Source organism: Pinus tabuliformis, chromosome 4_1, assembly GCF_031772625.1.
Source record: "Pinus tabuliformis cultivar Carrire ecotype Pingquan chromosome 4_1, CPIR1, whole genome shotgun sequence".
Lineage (NCBI taxonomy): Eukaryota > Viridiplantae > Streptophyta > Pinopsida > Pinales > Pinaceae > Pinus > Pinus tabuliformis.
The window spans coordinates 176,605,943-176,627,706 of NC_142303.1; positions in this window are offsets into that span (position 1 = coordinate 176,605,943).

The window sequence follows — 21,764 nt, forward strand, 5'->3', positions numbered from 1 at the left end:
TTCTTTCCCCTTTGCAGTAGAAGAACCTCGACATGGTTGCAACTACACACTCACCAGGCACACTTCCCTTGTGTTTTGAAGACACCATTGCATCACTCTCTTGTGTTGACAACTAGAGCCAAGGTAAATATTTAAGGATTTGGAAACTAGGTCTTTATACTAGATGGGACTCCTACACTGAATAGTATGAGTTTTGATTGGGACTTCACATCGGGGAGATCCCCTGAATGTTGGAGGGTCTAGCACCATAAACATTTTTGGTGCTAGAAGGAGGGAAACCAACATTTTATGGCTGATATACCCACTGACCCCATCATTTCGTATTTTGGTCAAGGGAGCAACATTCATTCCAACTCCCCTAATCATGATTCTGAAGTTGGTAACTCTTCCCAGCCCAGGCCTCAACATGAAATCCCATATGATCAGCTTTGGTCCATTTGCCCCATAACTCGTCAATTTGCAAAAGTTGTTGGATTGATTCTGAGAGTAATTAGTCTTCCATATTCTCCAAATAAGAACAAGACCACCCCCACAGGGATAGTGTTCTCGTCTGTTGAAGAAGTGTTTCTTGCCACTCTTGAAGAATTAGCAAACTCTATGGAAAAGGAAGAAGAGCCTCCACTCTTTCATGGAGGTAACAGAGGCAACGTATTACTCTTGGGCTCAAATTTTCGCGGGATAGGTGGAGAGGAAGAAGAAGAGGAAGAAGAACTACCATATTCTGATAAAGAGGAGGAGGAAAATAAAGAGGAATACATGGCAGATCAACATATTGACTAGATGACTTAGGGCCCACTAGCACTTCTGAGTGTCCTACACAAGATGCCAAATAATTTAGAGAAGTTGTTAATGAAGTATGACCCTGATAATATAGTGAAGGCTTAGGACCATCTGGATAACTTTTAACTACATCTGCAAATACTTGAGGTATGTTACAATGATGTTGCATGAAATTTTTTTCCATGTACCTTGGATGGTAGAGCAACTGTATGGTATCACATCCTCCCTCCAAACTCCATCCAGAATTGGAGAGGGTTCAAGAAGATCTTTCTTGAAAAAATTGCTGATGACAAGACCCTTGCAATGTTATTGAAAGAGCTAGGTAATCTTAAGATAGAGTAAAAGGAAAAAGTCAAATATTTCAACCAGAGGTTCAATTACATCTTGATTTTTTTTCTTCAGAAAATACCAAACCTCATGACTCCATCACCATAGATTACTACACTTCTGCCTTGCCAACAAGTATTGCGCGGTTTTTAAAGTGAACTGTGAAACAAACATTGACTGAAAACTATGAAGAGGATATTTCCGTTGAGAAGGACTTGCATGCTATTGGAGTCATCTCACATGATGAATCAAAAAAATGCTCCAAGGACATGGGTAAGAGGTCTCAGGCCTCCGTGAGCAAGGGTAAGGAGAAAGAACCAAATGTTATTGAAAGCTTCACTCGTCTTGTCAAGTCCCTGACCACTAAAATGGTAGAACTCAAACAAAGGACAAGCGAGACTACCATGAGAAGAAAGCCCCCGAAGTCACTATTAAGAAGGAGTGCAACTTCTAGCAATAACAGTAACCAGCCGAAAACGTCTGGAACATTGAGAAAATAGGCATGAACCAATATTGCACATTTCATCAGAATCATCATTTAGAAAAGATGTGCCCACAGTGGAACCAAGTCATGAGTAGGATGGCTACACAACTTATTGATTCAGTCATGGTTGAAGAGAAGTCTGAGACTACTAAAGAGAAGGAATAAGATATTGCAACTAATTAATCTCCAAGTTTTTGGCAGTGAACATGTTTAACTGTGTCCTCACAGCCGAAAAGAGTACTACCAATAAGCAGCCTCCGAGTGATGGTCCGGCCTAGAAGCGAAACAACCGATAAAACCTAATAAGCCAAGGGCCGACCACCATAATTAAGTTTGTAAAGCATAAATTCAAAGAAAACATATTAAGGAAAATCAACTAACTAGCTAACTCAACGCATAACACTTAGAGCAAGTCTAGGAAAGCAATTTCAACGAAACGTGTTTCTGACAGCAGTAAGGATAGAACCATCCCTCCGAAAACCACAAACCAAGTTCCATCCCTGGATACCTTGGTCAATCTTCCTGATGTGGATTAGAACATTGTGGATGATATGAAGAAGGTTCGTGCAAACATCTCTATGTTCAAACTAACAAAGATCACGAGCCAGCGGGACATCCTTCTACAGGCACTTGGGAAAACCTCTTCAGGTAGTGATACCTCTTCGGAAAAGGGATCTAGTAATTCTTCTGATACTCTCGCATTGGTACTTAACGAAATCACGATGGATATAAACAAACTCTTCCCGCCGTTCTTGTTAATGTTTGAAATGTTCAATTTTAATGTACACAATTGCTTGGTTGATTCGAGTGCATCAATGAACGTCATGCCATTATGTGTTGCCAAGAAAATCAATGTTAAATTGGAAAAGGCAGATGCACAAATTATTTAGCTAGACAAAACTCATGTCCAAGAAATTAGTGAACTCAGAGATTTCATCATCCTCTTATCATCAAACGGATGAGTCCACCAATGCATCAACACAGTGATTGTGGACATTCTGAAAGCATATGGATTGTTATTGAGCAAAGACTAGTCTAGCAAGCTTCAAGGGTACTTTTCCATAGATTGGCCACACTTATGGCTTCCATACATGGGTAGAAATAGTCAGATTCAGGTAAAATTAGAGAGATATATGAAACAAATGGTCACTCCCTTCAATGGACATAACAAGCCAATGGATTTCGTTGAACTATTATTTGACAATTACTTTATGGAAACTCAATTGGGGTGTTATCTTGGTTAACCATCCTCAGTTCCACCAAGCACACAATTGGATCTCCTTCCTTTTCCAACTGATGATAATGAACTCTATACAGTTAGTAGTAGTAGTAGTAGTAGTAGTAGTAGTAGCAGTTCACAATCCTTGTACATATGGTGTTTGGACTATGTATTTCAATGGTTCCAAAATGCAGGAGGGCTTTGGTGCTGGTTGCATTTTAATAGACACGCTGCAGAGAAAGAATTTGATCTCTAGCCGCTTGGAGTTCGAGTGCAAAAATAACACTGTAGAGTACAAAGCACTCATCTTAGGCTTACAGAAGGCCATAGACCTCAAAATTTCCATCCTCAAAGTGGTAGGTGACTCAGAGATCATGGTGCGACATATATTGTATTTTATGGTGAACACTGACGTGTTCAAAGATGTAGTGATCGATGAGGACAAGCATGAAAAGGAACTCCAAGATGAAACCAATGCAAGTAAATGGAACCTCAGCCCTAAGGTTGTGGTATCATTGGAAAAACTGTATGATCTGCAAAACTTCTTCCGGGGACCCGTCAATGCCAAGACCTGTAGGTTTTAACCCCGTACAGAAATTACCTGCATATGAATTCTAAAACATAGAAAATAAATAATGCGAGAGTAGAACACATAAAACACATATACACAAATATTTTCCCCTGGATCCCAAAATCAGGACTACCATCTTGATTTTTCATTATGTTCCTTTCAATGTTACAATACATATTTATACATGCCGAAGCATCCAATACCATGGACCGAAAATCATCATGTCCAATACCATGGATCGAAAACCATCGCGTCCAATACCATGGACAGAAAACCATTGTGTCCAAAAAACATGTGTGAAAATCATGCACAAAACCATAGGTGGGTCTTCCCAACCTAACATAGGGTCCAAAACCAAAATTTTCTGGGGCGCTACCCTGGACCCCATAAAGTGGGGTTACGGGTGCCCTTAAAACCCCCTATTAACTACATGGAAATAATATAACACAACCCAACATTCTCCCACTTGTTGTTTTCTTTCCACAGGGGGCCAAAATAGAGCTTAGTCATTTTCCCAGCCCTGAAATGTCCATTGTCTCTCTACACCAAGAGAACTTCTTAGAGCTCACAGATTTTGTCAATGCATTTGCAGTATTCTTCAAAGTGTCCACCTTTACCAGCAACACCTTTCTGTCTTCTATCATATCGTTCACAAAGTGATACTGAACATCAATGTGCTTTGTCTTTGAAAGATATGCAGGGTTCTTTGCCAAGAAAAGTGCACTTTTACTGTCACAGTCTATCCTTATAGCTTCCTGTACTAACCCCATACTTGAACACAATCTCTGCAACCAAACTTCTTCCTTGCTTGCATGAGTGGCTACCATGTATTCCGCCTCTGTAGTTGATAGTGCCACTATAGATTGTTTCTTACTCATCCAACTGACTGCACCTCCAAATAGGTTCAACACATACCCACTTGTAGATCTTCTCTGATCCAAATCTCCAACCCAATCTACATCAAAAAAGCCACGAATATCCAACACTCTGTCCAATATTGGTCTTCCTTGGTAGCATAGACCGTAATCACTAGTGCCAAACAAATACCTGAAAACCCGCTTCACTGTTGTCTAATGCTCCTTTCCTGGTTTTGACATAAACCTGCTCAATACTCCCATTGCATGTGCAATGTTTGGTCTAGTACATACCATTGCATACATTAGGCTATTGACTGCACTTGCATATGGAACACGAGACATGTCCTCTTCCTCTTCTTGTGTCTTGGGACATTGTTCAGCAGATAACCTCACACCTACATGAATAGGAACCTTCAACGGTTTACTATCTTGCATATTAAACCTTTGCAGTATTGTCTCGACATACTTCCTTTGGTTTAACCAGAGCTTCCTCTTTGCCCGATCACTATTAATTTCCATGCCCAAAATATAGTCTGCAGCACCAAGATCTTTCATGTCGAATTTGGAGGACAATTGGGTCTTCCAATCCTGGATAATTTGTTTGTCATTTCCAACCAGCAACATATCATCCACATACAAGACCAGATAAATAACACGTCACCAATTAATTTAAAATACACACAATGATCTACTTTGCTTCTGGTGAAGCCAAGTCCCCATATAAATGTATCAAATTTCTGATACCACATCCTTGGTGACTGTTTTAACCCATACAAAGACTTCTTTAATCTGCATACCAGTTCTTTCTTACCCTTCACTGCAAAGCTTTCAGGTTGCTTCACGTAGATTTCCTCTTCTAGATCCCCGTGAAGAAATATTGTCTTCACATCCATCTGTTCTACCTCAAAATCAAAAGCAACAGCAACAGATAAAAGTAATCTAATAGAAGTTACCTTGGCAACAAGAGAAAAAATATCACCAAATCAATTCCCAACACCTGGGAATAACCTTTTGCTACCAACCGAGCTTTGTATTTCTCCACTTTTCCTTCTACATTTGTCTTCTTCTTGAACACCCATTTGCTGCCAATGGGTTTCCTTCCAGCCGGCAACTCCACCAGATCCCAAGCCTCATTTTTGTGCAAAGATGCCATTTCATCAACCATGGCCTCTTTCTAGAGTTTTCCATCCTTTGAATCCACTGCTTCCTTCACAGTTCTGGGATAATCATCAGTAATAGACAAAGAAAAATTTGAACAGAAAGCAGATGGACTATACCTTTCTAGCTGCCTTCTTTCTCGAACTGATCTTCTCACAGCTGGAGTTTGTGGCTCTTCATCTTCTGATTCCTCCTCTACTATAGAGTCTGATTCTTCCTCCTTTAACTCAAACTCTATCTTCTTAGGTTCCTTTGGTTGGACTTCATATTTAATAACATCTTTTACCTCTCTGAACACCACATCTCGGCTATACACAACCTTTCGTGTGACTGGGTTCTAAAGCTTATAACCCTTTAAACCATCCTTACACCCAATAAAGATGCACTTTTCAGATTTACTATCCAACATGGTTCATTTCTCCTTTGGAACATGTACATATGCATCACATCCAAATACCCTCAGATGTGAAAGAGAGGATTTCTTACCAGTCCATACCTCTTGTGGAGTCTTATCCTCCAACGCTAATGAAGGTGACCTATTGACCGAGTAACATGCAGTATCCACCGCCTCTGCCCAGAATTCCTGTCCTAACCCAGCACCATTGAGCATGCTTCTTGCCCTTTCCATCAACGTCTTGTTCATTATTTCTGCAACTCCATTTTGCTGAGGTGTATATGGAGTAGTCTTCTATCGTGCTATACCACACTTCTTACAGAATTCTTCAAATTCCTTGCCGCAAAACTCTCCACCATTATCTGTCCTCAGCACCTTTATCTTCTTTTCTGTTTGATTTTCCACATGAGCCTTAAATTCTTTAAACCTGTCAAAGACTTCATATTTCTTCTTAAGGAAATATATCCATGTATTCCTTGAGGAGTCATCTATAAATGATACACAGTACACAAACTTACCTAGTGATGGAGCCTTCATAGGTCCAAACACATCACTCTGCACAAGTTCTAATATTTGTTTCGCCCTCTTGCTACCAGAGGGGAAACTCACCCGATTTTGCTTCCCATATACATAATTTTCACAGAAATCAAAATCCAGAGAGCTATTACTCATACCTTATACCATACCTTTAACATGAAGTATCTGAAGGCCCTTTTCTCCAATATGTCCAAGCCTTTGATGCCACAGCATGGTTTTCTCTCCAGAGACCACTAGATTTTCTGCTCCACTTTCAGGAACCACATAAATAATGCACCCATCAATAACAGTACTACCTTGCAGCTTGTACAGAGTTCCAATCCGAACTCCCTGCATCAATACCAGTGCTCCTCAAACCATCTTGCAGGTATCCTTCTCGAACACTGATTTTACACCTGCATCATCCAGCTTGCTAACAGAAATCAGATTTCTTGCTAATGCAGGAATATGTAGAACACCTGGAAGCGTTCTAACCCTTCCACCTTGCAACTTCAACTTTACTTTTCCGCGACCAATTATTCTAGCCTTCCTTTCATCCCCCAAGAAGACATCACCACCATGATATTTCTCATACTCACAAAACCACTCTCTATGGGGAGTGAAGTGAAAGGATGCACCTGAGTCAATCAACCATGCCTCATGATCTGAAGAAGCAAAGTACACATCCCCACCTTCATCTGAGGTGGTTTTTGCCTTTGTAGAAGGAGCCTCATCAGATCCCTTTCCTTTGTTAGGAGCTTTAGATTTATAGTCCCTTTTAAAGTGGCCTTCCTTTCCGCATTTCCAACGCACCACCTTTACATTTTTTCCTAGAGATTTATATCTCCCTCTAGATTTAGATCTCCCACTCGATGACTTATTTTTGTTTCTATTTTGGGACCGTCCTCGTACAAACAAGGAATCACCATTCTGGCTCTCCATATTTTTCTGTCTCATCTCCTCTGTCAGCAAGGCTAAGACTATTTCATCAAACAGCAAGGCAATTGCATTACTACCTATTGAAATAACCAGACTATCCCATGAATTTGGTAGAGAACACAACAAATTGATGCATTTATCTTCATCTGAAATTTTAATATCAACAGATGCTAACTGACTTACCACAGTATTAAATGCGTTCAGATGCTCTGTCACCAAGTCTCCATCTTTCATCCTCAAGTTATACAACTTTTTCCGTAGGAACAGTTTATTCACCAGAGACTTAGATTGGTACAAAGTCCCTAACTTGTCCCACAAAGCCTTCGTCGTAGCTTCCCCTGATACATTAAAGAATACCGAATCTGAGACACATAATCATATTGTGCTGTTTGCCTTCTGATCCAACTTCTTCCATTCTTCATCGGACACTCCCGTTGGTTTAGTACCTGGATCTACCGTGATCAACTGGTCTTTATCCACCAACAGATCCTCCATCTTGAGTTTCCACAACTCAAAACTCTGACCATTAAATTTCTCGATCTCGATCTTTCCACTGCTCGGCATCTTCTTTCACCACTAGAATCGATCTCGCAGATCTCCCACTGAACAGGGTCTACCACAGGCCCGAGCGGAACCCCTCAGCAACAAAGGCATCCCCTTCAAGCCAAGACAGCTCTGATACCAAATTTAGGTTTTAACCCCATACAGAAATTACTTGCATATGAATTCTAAAACACAAAAAATAAATAATGTGAGAGAAGAACGCATAAAACACATATACACAGATATTTTCCCCTGGATCCCAAAACCGGGACTACTAGCTTGATTTTTCATTATGTTCCTTTTAATGTTACAATACATATTTATACATGCTAAAGCATCCAATACCATGGACCAAAAACCATCGCATCCAATACCATGGACTGAAAACTATCGCGTCCAATACCATGGATAGAAAACCATCGCATCCAAAAAACATGTGCGAAAATCATGCACAAAACCAGAGGTGGGTCCACCCAACCTAACATAGGGTCCAAAACCAAAATTTTCCGGGGCGCTACCCCAGACCCCATAAAGTGGGATTACAGGTGCCCTTCAAACCCCTTATTAACTACGTGGAAAGAATATAACACAACCCAACAAGACCCACAGTTCCACTCTCTCGCATGAGAAAATCAACTTGGGAATTGAGAAGGATTTGAAATATGTCAATCTTGATACTTATTGTACACCGCAAGAGTGGAAAGACTTCATCCACTTATTCAAGTGGTATCGTGATGTCTTCGCATGGACATACTGTGAACTCACAACATATGACATGCAGATCATCCAATATGTAATACTAATCAAGGAAGGGGCCAAGGAATTTCAATAGAAACTGAGGAAAGTGCTTCCAATGCTTGAGCCTCTCATACAAAAGGAGTTGAGAAAATTTTTGGATGCTCGGATCATATACAGAGTGTGACACTCGACATGGGTGTCAAATTTGGTTCCTGTGAGGAATAAGTCTGGGAAATCTGCCTGTGTGTAGATTTCTGGAATCTCAACCATGCCTCAGACAAAGATAACTACCCAATGCCATCCATGGGGAAAATACTGCAAAAATTATTTTGGTCCTAAATGTTTTCTTTGCTAGATGGATATTCAGGATATAACTAGGTTCTGGTTGCAGAGCCTAACAGACTGAAGACTACATGCAGAATGAACGGGGGCATGTTCATGTTTTGATGAATTATGTTTGGTCTAATCAATGCTGGTACAACATTCCAACATGCAATGGACATTGCCTTTCGCGGGCTTATTTGCTAGAGCGTAGCGATCTATCTTGATGACATAGAAATATTCTCCAAATAGAGGTCAGACCACCTACGTCACCTAAAGAATATATTTGAGCAATTTCGCAAGTACATGATATCCTTGAATCCAAAGAACAATATCTTTGTAGTGTTCGAGGGTAATCTCTTGGGACACATCATTGCTAAAAGTGGGATCAAGGTAGACTCGGATAGGGTCAGGGCTATCATGCAAATTCTCTTCCCAGTAAATAAGAAACCTGTGCAATCTTTCTTAGGTAAGATCAACTTCCTCTGCAAGTTCATCTCCAACTATGACTAGAATGTTAAACCGATACAAGATATGGTGAAGACGGATGCAATTTACAAATGGGATAAAAGGGAAATGATGCGTTTACCCATATTAAACAGGCTATATCAAAAACACTCGAGTTTTACAACCCAAACTTCTGTAAAGACTTCTTGCTCTACACTTTTTCTTCTGATACCTCTCTCGTTGTTGTACTTACTCAGAAGGATGAATTGAACAATGAACTGCATGGACCAAAGCTCAATGACCCTGCCATGGAAAAAAAGACTTATGGAGTCTACAAGGCAGCAAAGCCTTTAGGCCTTATCTATTGAAGAACCATTGTATTATCTTCGTTCCAAACCCAACAGTTAAGTCACTACTTGTTGAAGAAGAGCTGGGTGAAAGGAGGGCGAACTGGATGACTAGGTTACAAGAGTATGATCTAGACATCAAGTCAGTTCACACTGTCAAGGGTCATGGTCTTTTCCAACTAGCAATAGAAACAGTAAATGCGAAAGAGGAAGAAGAAGAGCTTGGAGGATGGGAGCAAGAGATTGAGATGTATAACATCGAGCGAGATTCCCCCACTCCAGACATCAACTCTTGGTACACGGATGTGCAACAATACCTCAAGCACGACACAGTGCCCTCTCACTTTTCCACAGGGGAGAAGAGGGCACTCAAGCTTAAAGCAATATCTTATTAGTTGGTGCATGGGGATGTTTCTTTCGGAGGGACACTTTTAAAGAAACACTACAACACATAAAGTTATGCAAACTGATTTTCACTAGCCTAAATTATTCAAATATGCTCATCCATATGCCCGCAAGTGCTTAGTCTATCAAAGGTGTATCGACAAAAATAAAAATTCAACAGCCCTACTACAACCCATTGCAGTGGAATAACCTTTTCAACAATGGGGCTTGGACATCATTGGGGAAATTTTCCCACACTCGTAAAAGCAACACCACTAGATATTAACTGCTATAAACTATTTCACACGGTGGACAAAGGCAGTTCCACTCAAACAGGTGAACGATCAAGAAATCATCAACCTTTTTCAATAGAACATCATTTCCAGGTTTGACGGTCCTACATCACTTGTTTTTGACAATGCAACATACTTTTGATCATTAATACTTTATGATTTTGCATTGGAAAATGATATTATATTGAAGCATTCAACTAAATACTATCCACAAGGGAATGGTATTGTTGAATCCATGAACAAGAACCTTATACGCATTATCAAAAATACCATATTCTCTGAACAACGAAACTGACACTCTACTTTGGTGAATGCCTTATGGGCTAATCGAGTCATGCCAAAACCTTCCTTGAACACCTCCCCCCTACTTCATGGTGTATGGAAAAGAAGCCATCCTCCTACTGAATATTTACTTTCCCGCTCTCCAACTATCACAAGAGTACCAAGGCAAGCCCTATCTGTTAGTTCATCATGGGATGGACACACTACACAAGCTACAATAAGAAAGTTTGAAAGCTAAATAATTTTTTTTACTTCACCATATTTGTATCAAGAGATGGTTTGACAGGAAGTCTGCAGGGAAACACAACTTTAGTATGGATGACATAGTATTAAAGTGGGATAAATCCCATGAGGACAAAGGAAAGCACACAAAGTTTCAGTCCTTGTGGATTGGGCCATACATGATACACAAGAATCTTGGTCAATGCACATGCCATCTTCAATCACTTGACGAAAAGATTGAATCTTTCCCTGTCAATGGCCAAGACTTAAAACAATATTTTCAATGAAAATCTGGGGTTGTGCCCTGCACTATGTACATAGTATTTTGTTGTTTATTGTTTATTTCTTTGCTTAAATTTTGTTTTGGTTTTGTTATGTGAATAAGTGTTGTGCATGACTATATTGAGGCTAGATCTGAGACTTTTGTGATCCATAATTGTAAATGAAAGTCTTTTGGATTAATCACATCATTAGGATTGGGTCGACGCTTGGAACCAACTAATGTGGTTCATCCTCAGGACAAGGTGAAAAAATCATACAATCTTTGAGAATAAATAGCAATGATGCATCATAGCCTAGGGTCAGTCATTGGAAAAAACTAGCTGTTGAGAACTAGCCATTGGAGATTAGGTAAAACGAGATTCAAAAAATGGACTTATTTGATATTCTAATTTTAGTTATAAGTTATTTAATATTATAATTTTAGTTATGAATTATTTTAGTTATGGTAAATTAGTAATAATAGTACTAAGTTGTCAAGATAAAATACGTTATTTAATAAAAGGGAAGGGAGATTAAGTAATAATATGATAAAAATAGTTGTCGTATATTAAACTACTAGTTGTTGTAATAACATGATTAGTAGTTTAATATACAACAACTATTTTTATTGTATTATTACTTAATCTCCCTTCCTTTCTATTAAATAACTTATTTTATCTTGACAACTTAGTACTATTATTACTAATTTACCATAACTAAAATAAATCATAACTAAAATTATAATATTAAATAACTTATAACTAAAATTAGAATATCAAATAATTCGATTTTTTGAATCTCGTTTTGCCTAATCTCCAACGGCTAGTTCTCAATGGCTAGTTTTCAACGACTAGTTTTTTCCAACGACTGACCCTAGGCTATGATGCATCCTTGCTATTTATTCTGAAAGATTGTATGATTTTTTCACCTTGTCTTGAGGATGAACCACATTCGCTATTTTGAAATGTCGACCCAATCCTAATGATGTGATTAATCCGATTGACTTTCATTTACTATATTGAGGCTTCTACATGTGTGTGTGCCTAAATTGTAAAGAGGCTTGTGACACTTTAGCATTTGGCTAGCCCTCTGTCCATCTTTCGTGTGTTGGTTACACCTTTTGGTTGATGAAGTTCCAACGAAAAATATGATTCATTTGTTTGGAGAGTTTTGGTCCAACCATGAACTCATGGCTAGTCCAGAAATATCATGCCTATACTCAGTTTCTCTGTTGGTTATCAAGCTTATCCAATTAGTAGAAATAGAGAAGGGGAAAAATCTAAATGAGAAAACCAAAAATAGAGGTCTATATATGCTTCCCTGAAGTAAAAACCTCTTTTTCTCGCAATAAGTTGAGATCCCTCTTCCTCCCCAAAATAAATAATTGTTGATGCACAGTTCTATTTAAATAAATAAATGTGAAAGAAGAGAAAGGATTCCTATGTAGAGAGGTGAAGGAAGCAACTACGTCGGGGTATTGTATAGGCTCACTGGTAGAGGAGAAATGTTTGTGTTCCTGGGTGACTCCACTGAGGTCTGTCCAGGCCTGTTAGTAGCAGAGTAACACTAGAGATGAAAAAATATAATCTTAAAATATTAAGCTCGTGAGCTAAACTACCCTTCCCAGCCCGAAAAATTATGATTATGTTGAATCTTATGTTGTGTTCAACTAAGAAGGTATATATCGGACCTTGTTGTCCAAGGGGTAAGTGGGAAGGCCAAAGTGATCTACACGATGAATCAATAATCCGTAAGGAACCAAGCCCCTGACAGAAGAAAATAACCAAGACAGAGAAGTTGGAGTCCAACCAGTGTGTTTCCATGTATTGCAGGTGCTGCAAGACCCTCCAAAATTTTGGCTTGCACCCAAATTTCAGAGCCTTCCCTGGTCTTTTCCTTGATTGTTGCAAACGCTTAAACTCATTTCATGAGATTTCTTGAAGTTCTTTGTCCTCTTTCGCATGTTGGATTAACTTTCATATTTTGGAATGTTTGACCACCATGTAATGTTTGCGAGTCTTTTCTGGTGATTTCGAAGGTCGGTATTTGTGTATATGAATTGTCCCAACCATGTAAACATTCGTCGCATTCATACACAAAATCTTGAACATTGTCACACAAATGTTGTCATGGTCGTCCTAAAGTATATCTTAAGTGTCACACTTGTCGTATGTTGTCATGAGTAAGTCATGCAAAGTGGAATGATTTGTTTGTATTTTATGACGATCTATGTTGTCATGTCGTCAGAGTAAGCTAAGTGTGTGATCAAAGTTCAAGTTCATCACAAGTCCATCTCTCTTCCCGCAATTAGCCATTTTCGGAAAAATCTTCCCGACCAGGAAACTTAGCTTCAATGGGCCCCGACTGAGCTACGCACTATGCAATATTAGCCCTCTTATATGTGACCCTGCTTCCTAGAACTGTCCAATGTGCAATCCCTTTCCTTCATGGATATTTTTATATGAAATTATTGAGTCCAACAACCTCCCATGACTTCCATAATTGTGCAGTTGTGCATTACGTACTAACCATACATGCGCCATATTCACATAGCATAGACACTACACACATTAGTGTCCAACTCAAACTACCTACACTTGCACCTTATGTGATGAACCTGGACATCTGATTAACCAATGTTCCCATTTTAGAGAACTTAAGAAGTGGCACCAAGTTCCTCGAGTTGTTCCTAACAACAGACCCAGCCACAATTGCCATAGTTGTTTCTTTTGCACACGAAACCATCATGATTAGTTTTTCCCACACCTCCCCTAATTCCAAGATGCATGGCCCTATCTACAACAACATAATTCTAGGACCTCAGTAACTTCCTCTAGCTAACCTTGAACACCCATTAGGGAGTTTCTCACCCCACCTGGTGCTGATAACACCCAACACCATATATGATTCAATTTTTTATTCATATGAACTCTGATTCATGTCATCTTCTCATAATTTTTCGGTGTCAAGACTGCTTTTCCCATTGTGAAGGTTGTGAAAGTCACAACTTTGTAGGCCCATTTAGTTTGGGAATTTTCCACATCATTGGGTTCCATGAAAGCAACTATCAAATCATATTCTTTCTTATCCACTAGCACCACTAGGTGCCAATCTTAGGCTCATGACCCCTTGCAACCACTTTCACCATTAGAATTTTTTTTTTACTCAGATGAAGATATTCTGAAGGCCATGACAGAACCAAAGTGTCCTTAGGATGCCATGTACTATCACTCTTTCTTTTTACCAAAATGAGCCTTCACACCTACTGAAGAACCATCCCACAATATTCATTGAGTGGAAACTAAATATAATTTTCCACCACGGCAGGTAGACTAGTTCAATAACCCCATCCCCACGTGAAATGCAATTGAGGAGGGAATCATGTCCAATATTTCAACTACCATCAAGGTAAACATATCCATGAAACCAGGCATCATCAAATAAATCTTGCTAGGGGTAGCATGTTCTCCCAAAGAAATTTCCTCCTACAAATCCATGTTACATGAATACAGGGACATTTTCATGTGGCCATATTCTTAGATGCCTGATATAAACCCTTCGATCATGGAGCACCACACCGAAACATGGCCTAACACTCACCCAGTTAGGAAAAAGAAACGTCAACTCCACTAGTTCAGAGAACTCATAAGGTGCATCTTCCTATGTTTTTGTTACATATTGCTTTCCAGTTTGCATATTGTTATAGATGGATGTTTTCACTTGGGGTATTGGCTTTCGAAGTTGCATAATATCAACACCTTCACAACAAGCCCATTTCTGTAGTGGAAATCGAAATTTAAAGTATCATTTGTCACTCAACATGATAGGATTCCTCCAAAGTTTTTCATATCCTGCCATCATTTCTCTGAAATAAATTATAGGGTTCACCATACCAACCACATTTACCATCACCTTCCACCTACGCATGGTAAACATCCATGTTGGTCGATAGAGCCTTACCTGCATGGATTACCCCTATTTAAAGTTCCCTTCACACTTTTGTGCTAGTTTTTGTAGCATTATAGGTTTTTGTGTTTCAAAACTTTGTGGAGAGGGTAAAACACAAGAGTTCTCCATAACATTGAAATCGTTTCAAGAAATTCCACCTAGAAGTGTCTCAATTAGATTATTGGCATAGTTTTAAATACTTCCCATGGCTAAACTTAGGAAAATGGGTTAAATAATCAAAATTAATTGAGATAATGTGTGAATCATCTATAAACTCACACATATCATTTGGGAAATAATATTGGCCCTTGATTAAGTTTTAATATTGGCCCTTGATTAATCTTGGTCGTTGGAGGTCTAAGGAGATATTATAAGAAGAAGTGGATGGGTATATGGAGAACACACACTTGAGGTAGATTTGCTTAGAGAGTTCAATTTGACAGATGTAGTAACCAGATGAGTTTGAGCCAAATAAGGAACCAGAGACAGAGAGGGGTAGGGATAGTGAATCTGGAGGAACATTTTATTAGATCTGGTGAGTGCATTACATAGAGGCCAAAATTTCTCTAGGTGGTTGCACAAAGGCAACGTAGAAGCTTTAGATGGAAGTTCGATTTTGTTGGGGTGAAGCTAGTTATCAGTTCCAAAGGCCGGAAGACATTTCTAGAGTGCCGAAGAGATAGTTTCCTAGTTAGCAGTAGGTAGCACGACTTGATTTGTAGAATTTATGAAATGAAGTGTTTTAAGGACTACACAAAGTTGACACGTGGCCTACACAAGGCTAGGTGGATGAATTTCTTTTCATATGTAGTCAAGTGTCAGTATTTCTTAGAGTCAGGGTAATTTCCCTCAAAATAGTTTTTCCAATATTTTCTCTGTAGGATTTCCAACTTTCAACATCTAGATTATACTCAAATTATTTCACAACTAAATAAAATAAAAACCTCAGCTGCTGCACTAATTTTACCAAGTTGGAATTTCAGGGGAAATTTGTCCAAAAATAATTGTGTCAATTTTTTATGTGTGTGTGCTAGTATATTTCTCAGTTTCCAATTTATATTTCACAAACTTTAATTTGGTGAAAATTGTAGTAGAGAAGTATTCATTGTTTGTGTGGGAAAATAAACTATTAATTAATTTACAATTAGAAGAATAATTTTCAGTTGCTGCAATAGTTGAAAATTTCACATGGTATCAGAGTGTGATTGATCAGACGGGGAAGATCATAAGTGAAGGAAAAAATTCATTTTTTAGAGGGAGCAACAAACAAATTTATGGAGACTGTGCATAGCATAAGCCAGGTAGATCGAATTGCTTGGGGACACTTGATTTTTCAATGCAGGTTGGAAGAAAGAATTGGCTTTCTAGATTCAATGATTTTAGCAAGCAAAGGGAGCAACAACTTAGTAATTTTCACTGAGCATATTCCCTATATGGGCGCAGAAGGGTTCTGTAGCAGTTTGCAGTATCATAATTAGTGTTGGGTTGAAGAGAAAGGCACACATGGAGGGAATTTATCTTAGAGGGTTTCTAGTTTGTAAATACAAATTTCCAGTTATAGTCGGCAGTAGTTGCAAGAAGATTTTCTCACTCTAGAAAGGAGTGAAAATAACAAATTTAGTAGTTGAGCAGGTGAATTCGTCCTGGTTTTTGAGTTTCACGGATTTTGGAACATTGCAGAGATGGTCGTATGATGTTTCCATAGGAGGCATATGAGTTAGACAGAATGGGGATCTTTGTAGAAGACCGACTTCCAATTGTCGGAGACAAGTGCCGAGGGAAGTGAAAGTTGCAAAGAGAAGAAAGGTCCTAGTACAGAACGAGGCTCAAATGGAGGTAGTAGGGCACTATATCCAGAAGGAGGGGTATGAAGCTCCAATTTTCCAGATGGGTAGGGCACACCACAGTTGCAACAAGGAGATCTATCAGATAAGTTGTAGCAGGACCATCTCTTTTACTACAGGGGCACACAATATCATAGTAGTAGACTCAATGTCAGCAAGGATTGTCAATCATTTAGATCACAGTTGCAGATCTAGTTTCAGTTAGTACATGTGAGACAGTTGTAGAGCTAGATGCGGTGACACAAACAATGTGAATTTCCCAGTTATAGTATGAAGGTGAAGTTTTAGCCAGAATATTCCCAGAACATAAATTCATAGTGCAGTTTCGTGTGCAAGAAGATAGTGTGAGTTTCTAGGAGGGGGTAGAGAGATTTATCGTAGGGAGATCGAGACTCAAATGGAGTCTAAATTCAAAGGGAGAAACGATGTGGAATCTAGTGCTTTAGGATATTGGGAGATCAGACTCATTATTGCAGTAGTGGCGGCAACAGTGCAGAAGCATCAATATACAAGTAGCAATAGTAGTATGAGTAGATCATACTCTTTTATATTTTTAACTATACTCTAGGAGTGAGGTGGGGCAATGTGGAGCTATAATTCGAGAGTTGCAGAGGAATGGGCAGGGTCCATTGAGGTGTCCTCCTCATGGATCATTACCTTGTTGTAGTGTTATAGACATTTTTGTGCCTTACAGCATGAAGCATGAAATGTCAATAATCTGAGGGATCCAAAGTCCCTAAACGTGTTGTTCCTACCCCTAGAGGAACAAGGTCAGCAAACCACAGCACTGAGAATCAGTTCTCCACCTGAAAACACTCAAAAACAAGCTAATTCTGGATCATGTCAGCTGCTCCACTGAGCATCTGCGCTGAATGTCAACTGCTCCACTCTGTACCTGCGCTGAATGTCAAAAGCAATGAAGGCTACCTGCGCTGGGCGAGATTGGCCAAGTGGCACAGTCATTCCTCAATGTGTCAAATGCCCAGGAAGCTTCCAAAATGACACTTGGATCAAGGAATTCGCCTTGTGATGAGTAAGAGGGTCTAGATCTCCAAGTGGAAGCAAGAACCTCCAAGTGGACTCAAGAACTGAAGAATAACTGAAGTGGGAGAGGACACTAGTCAGCTTCATGCCAGCCTCAAGCTGACTCATCCTTTCTCCAAAACTCCTATATATAGAGCTCTCTCATGAGGTCTAGGGGGGCTGGAATCTTGTGTATGTAAGGAAGTGCTGTTGGTTTGAGTATAGAACTATTGGGTGATTTGCTTGAAGGAGGTGAAGAGGAGATTTCTTTCTGCTGGGAGGTGTTGCTGGATTGGGCCTCTTATGGTTGTAACACTCTCAGAACTTTACTTCTTCCATTAATAAAGCGTTTGAGGTTCTTCTATATGCATGTGTCTCAATGGCGTATTGATGCTTGTATATTTGATTTATTCTAATCCTTGAATCAATTATGGATGTATGCTTCTTGTAGTTTCCCTTTCTTGTGCTTTTGCAGGATCTTTGTGTAGCTGGGCCAGTGAAAGAGCAAGGAGCTGGGAGCAAGCAGCAAAGAGGGAAGATTGGATCAATCATTAGCGGAAGACAACGGTTAGTGGATCTCTTTCTCCTCTCTCTTACATCTCATAAAGAAGTAATCTTGAATAGCTTTGCATTCGGTTGTTGCTGAGGTACTATCACCCTTAGAGTGGGATAGGGTCATTCCGTATTGGATACTTTTCCCAACAACAAATTGGCGACTCCACTGGGGATCGTATCTTGTTGGTTGTTTGTGTTTTTGCTATTCATTTCATAAACAAAGGGAGTACCGAATCGAACTGCATTTGGATCTCTCGAATGCAAAGTAGAGGGCAGCTACTCTAGCTCAGTTTCTGGGCAAGTTTATGATTTGAAGAGCTGATCCACAAGGACTCTAATAAGCTCTTAGTGATAGCTTTTCATCCTCCTTTTCATCCCTTAGTTTGTACTTGACTGATAGCTTCTGATTTGGCCAAAAACTGTGAATTTTTGAGCAATCTGTGACCCGGAAACCAAGAGAAACGAAAGTTTCGTTCTTCAGTGCAGGCTGTGTGAAGGCTGTCTGCATTTCAGCGCTGTTCCCGAAGGGGCTACCTGCGCTGAAGGTCAAACTGCCTGTGTACTACCTGCGCTAGACCAGTTTTGCCTAGTGCTACTGGGGTTTCCTGCTGTTTCTTGCCCTGTTTTCACTCTTGTTTTTGCAGCCTGTTACCAGTCAATGTACCTATCTGAAACCAACTTTCCTTGCCACTATTCCGCCTCTGTTGTATAAAGAAACTGTGTTTGTTCTTTGTGTATTTCTTGTATCATTTACAGTTTCCCATAACGAAAGTGAACTAGTCTTGCTGTGACCTCTTAGATCTAGACCTGTGATTAAGTGTCGTTTTGATCTTGAGAGTTAGTTTATTTGCTGTTCATATCTGATTGAGCTTTTGCTTTCGTCATATGGTTTGAATTTATATATTTCTAGTGTCGAAACAAGTAAATCTTAAGGTGTCTTTTGATTTTGGACAAGCTTGTTTGCTTTCACTTGAAATTGAATTCGAAATTATACAACAGCTTTCTTTTTGTGTCGCACAAACATTAAGAAAGAGAAAAGAAATACTTGCATTGTGCATGTGCATTATGACAGTTTGCATGTTGATTTAGGGAAAAATGCATTAGTGTGTGCTCTATGATCTGTGTGAAAAGATGTTATCTTTCTTTTCCCTCAGTAGTTAAGATTTTCAAAGTTGAAAGATTAAAAAGCTTGCTTATCATCTTAGACTGTATTTAGGAGTGTTACTATACATCTCGTGGTGATCCATAAAGGCAAACTGCTAAACAAGATCAAACTTAAAATAAATTGAATTTACATAACAACGCATTGAAACATAACGCAAACACATAGAGGTCTAAGCTAGAGATGTGTTCCGGCGTTGTTAAACGTGATATCTTAGCGTTGAGTGGTTGGGTGATTCCTCCACGGTGAAGCGATAAGTATCAATACGGACTTGTGCTCCCACGTACCGTCGCGTATATATTGGGATACCCCTATAGGATCAAAGCCTTTATCCATAGGAAACCGTGTCGGCCGCCCTACTGATCGCAATGCAGTGAACACAACATTCACAAAGATCGACCACTCGTACCGTAAAACGTATTTTGTGGTTTTGCGAAAAGTTTGGCACACCCTCTGCCTAGAACTCCAGAGCAGTTTCTTTTGGCCTTTTTCAAACTCTATAACTGAAAAAGTCCATCCGAGCATTTGTCACTTCGGGCTCGTTAAAACATCGAAGGAGACTAGAGTCATCTTTAGCTTTTTCTCGACTCTTAAAAAGTGAAAAAGCAAGTTGTGTCTAAAGCGTCGTTATAAAATTTATTTTAAACGGAACATAATCACCTCCCATTCCTGCGTTGATCTTTAGGTTGAGAACATGGAACGCCCCAACCAAGGAATTCCACATGATGGAAATCCTAGTCCTTTCTCCTCTTGGGGAGAAGTTGGTGCGCCCCACATGGCCACATTGTCGCTTCCAGGACTGACAATTGGCCTGCCTATTTGGCTATTCTCAACCAATGTAGTTCAGAACACCATGGTTCCTGAACAGTCGAGTCAACAGTTAGATCAATCTAGAGCTGCCCACCAGCCTTCAACTTCCTATAACTCTTCCTCCAATCCTTCATCTTCGCAAGGTAGAGCCGGCAAAAGCCAAGCTCCCATGGAGAAGAAGGAGAAGAAGAAGAAAGAGAAGAAGAAGAAGGAGCCTAAGGCGACAGGGGGCAAGCAAAAGACATCTAACAAAAATCCACACACAGCACAGACCGGGCCTAAATCGCCATGTGTCATATGTAGAGGAGACCACTTCCATAGAGATTGTCCCTGTATTCCCCGGATACTAAGGGACTGGTCCCCTCGGTTGCACAATTCGGGAGCATCAACCTCTGATAGCCATGTTGAATGCTTACCGTCAACCAGCGAAAGTGAAGGTTCAAGACAAAGAGGGGGATCAAGATCCCCCTGTAGACTGTGTGAAGGCGATCACGCCATCCACCGTTGTCCCTTCTTAGACGAAGCGAAGAGAGTTTTGGAAGATCGCCCGTTTTCACCGTTGAGACTTCCTCCTGGATACAAAAAACTCGTGCCAAGTCCTTCGTTGGTTGAAAATACAGCTGGCCCGCTCAAGTGGTCAGCTGAAGCGTCAGTCATTGAAAATGAACCTACTGAATCCAGACCAGACGAAAGTCTAAAGGTCGATACGGCAGTTGACCCGGTTCTTCCTTCAGAGGTTTCATCCTCAAATGACACCGTCACTGAAGATTCATCTTCAAATGACACCCTCACTGAAGAGAATAAGGATGACACCATCCAGATTCTTTTCATCAACACAGATTCTGATGAGCATCAGGGCAATGCGCCCATTCCTTTATCGCAGGAAGGAACATCGTCAGGATCATATCCGGCCGTGTATTCGGTCCCACCACCAAGCAACCTGGTTGTGTCCTTTGATTGGAACCAACTAGGCAGACCCCGGTTGCCAGCCAGTATACCATTCAGAATCATAGTCCAAATTTATAGAATGGTAATAGCTGGCACTATCATTGATGAAGGGACATCTGTGAGTATCCTTTCCTCTATTGCTTGGAAAGCACTGGGTTCCCCGGCGCTTTTGCCTGAGATAAGAAATCTCTCGGGTTTTGATAAAGGAACCAGTCGACCATTAGGGATCCTCCCCAATGTGCCTGTTACATTGAAAGGGAAGACCGTTCAAATGAACGTGATGGTCGTTCAAGGACCCTTGGATTATAACCTACTCCTTGGACGAGACTATATATATTGCATGGGAGCAGTAGTCTCCTCACTCTTTAGAGTAATGTGTTTTCCACACGAA